Genomic DNA, 2889 nt, shown 5'->3' with positions numbered 1-2889 from the left:
GTCATCCTCAGACAGATATCCCTGATCGGCGCTGCCTTGCGGCTAAGTGCATCGGCCATGACATTGACCTTCCCCGAATGGTAGAGGATCTCACAATCATAATCCTTCACCACATCAAGCCACCGACGCTGCCTCATATTCAGATTTGGTTGGTCCATAAGATACCTTAAACTCTTGTGGTCCATGTAAATCCTACAACGAACCCCATAGAGGTAATGGCGCGAAATCTTGAGGGCGAACACAACAGCCCCCAGCTCCAAATCATGCGTCTGGTAGTTCGCCTCGTGAGGCTTCAGCTGCCTTGACGCGTAGGCTATGACATGCCCTCTCTACATCAATACCGCTCCCAAACCTGCGATGGATGCATCGCAGTACACAACAAAATCCTCCATGCCTCTGGCAGGGCTAAGATTGGCGCCTCGCAAAATCTCTGTCTCAGCGTCTTAAATGTGGCCTGCTGCTCAGGCCCCCAGCGATACACCACCGACTTCTTAGTCAGTCGGGTGAGCGGGACTGCTATCTTGGAGAAGTCCTGAATGAATCTCCGATAGTAGCCTGGCAATCCTAGAAAGCTCCGAATCTCAGACGGAGACCTCGGAACCTCCCAATTCATCACGGCCTCTACCTTGGCCGGATCTACCAAAATCCCGTTCTGGTTGACAAGGTGCCCAAGAAACTGCACCTCGCGCAACCAGAACTCACACTTGGAGAACTTAGCATACAGGTTCTCCCTCCTCAAAGTCTCCAGAACCTCCCGCAGATGCTCCTCATGTTGCTCCCGCGTCTTGGAATAAACCAAGATGTCATCAATAAATACTATCACAGACCGATCCAACATCGGTCTACACACGCGGTGTAACATCCCAAAAATACAGGCCAAAAATTTCATTTTTAAATACGTCATTATAAAACCAACAGTGTAATAAAACATTTGTAATATCATGTCATATCAAAACCAAAGTAGAAATAATCAAACAGGTTATCATAAAACAATATCAGAGTGTAATCCCAAAGATCTCATGTGCGGAAAACCATAGTGTGATGCGCTGCGATCAAGCCGGCTCCTTTCCTTTAAACACGAAGTACCTGAAACCAAAACTGAAAACCGTAAGCACGAAGCTTAGTGAGTTCCCCCATCATACCACATACCACACAATCATATAACATACATATACTGTCAGGCATATCTGGGTGCCCGACCTACCCCTTCGGTCCTCTCGACCGGATACTGTCTAGCATATCTAGGTGCTAGCCTCCCCTTCGGTCCTCTCGACCGGATACTGCCTAGCATACCTGGGTGTTGGGCTCCCCTTCGATCCTCTCGACTGGATACTGCCTAGCATATCTGGGTGCTGGCCTCCCCTTCGGTATCTTTCAACCGGTAACCGGGGACTATTTCACCCCTAACACTACCACATAAAAGCATAACATAAACACATAAGTCATATACTGCCTAGCATATCTGGGTGTTGGCCTACCCCTTCGGTCCTGTCGACCGGTAAGTGGGGACTATTTCACCCCTACTACTACCACATAATATCATATCACATATATCATAATCTGTCTAGCATAGTTGGGTACTAATCTACCCCTTCGGCCCTATCGACCGGTAACCGGGGACTATTTCACCCCCTACTACCACTATCACATAACATCATATCATGCTAGCACATAAACATAACATGTAGTAGCAAACATAGACAATTATCACAAAGACAATCATCTAACAACAACTCCTACTGGTGGGCCGGCATTGTGGCCGTAGACCTACCGCTACTGGAAGGTAACTCACCTCACACTGTTGAAGTCCCGAAGACACAATCCCACACTTGCCGAAGTCCCGCAGACTCGACCCCAGCTGCTGGCTGACAGATTCCCGAACTGTCAACACCAAAATAACACCCAATTAATAATTGGGTCTCAATACATAACCATACATACATTGTTTGGGTAATTACTACATTACCCCTCGCTTGGCTTATTCAAGCCCAAGGCCCAATTCGTAGGCCCAAAGTCAATTAGGAATCAAAGCCAAACACATGGCCCAATTTTCCAAATTGGGCCTAGGCCTATACATGGTCTCATTCTGAGGCCCAACATCATATACTCATTAAGGCCCAAACTATGGCCCAATTTTCTAAATTGGGCCCAAGCCCCTTACTTGGGCCTTACCCTAGGCACATTAAATTGCTCTAGACCATTTGCTTGATCTTGGATAGCCCATTTGATATCCCAATCATTAAGGCCTAACAGAAAGGCCCAACCATAAACCCAAATGAAATTAGGGTTTCACATAAAATGATGATTAGGGTTAAGTTTCCTACTTAACACATTAAGCACTTAATCCATTAAGGACTTAATCCATTAAATACCATATTGCTTAATTGAGTCTTTGCCAATGATTATTATTTAATATCTCCAGTTATTAAATAATTCCCGTGTGTCCCGATTAATTCCCCCTAATTAGGGTTTCCAACCCAATACTAGTCCATTAATTAATTTGTTGGGCTTTTAAATCAATTAGGGCTTTATTGGGCCTATTAAGCCCACTAGAATATCATTAACCCCATTAGGGTTTTATTAGGGTCCATTAAGGTTTTATTAAGCCCATTAAGTCGTATTGGGTCCAATAGAGTCCATTAAGCTTCATTGGGCCCATTAGGGTTTTACTCCTTTGTCCAATCATCCAAACAAGTCCAAACACCATCAAAGCACACTGCCACCCGACACGGCAGCCGGTGGCGGCAGGAGGCGGCAGCCACCACCTCACGGTGGTGGTTAGAGATTCATTTCATTATTTCGATTTCCAAATACATTTTACAATAAACTCACGAAATAAACACACACACACACACTATACTAAATAAACATACACCCGCAACCACCCTT

The sequence above is a fragment of the Lactuca serriola genome, chromosome 5 (genome assembly GCF_051521515.1).
Source record: "Lactuca serriola cultivar US96UC23 chromosome 5, Lser_US96UC23_V15, whole genome shotgun sequence".
Classification (NCBI taxonomy): domain Eukaryota; kingdom Viridiplantae; phylum Streptophyta; class Magnoliopsida; order Asterales; family Asteraceae; genus Lactuca; species Lactuca serriola.
Note: the sequence above shows the minus strand (reverse complement) of the source record.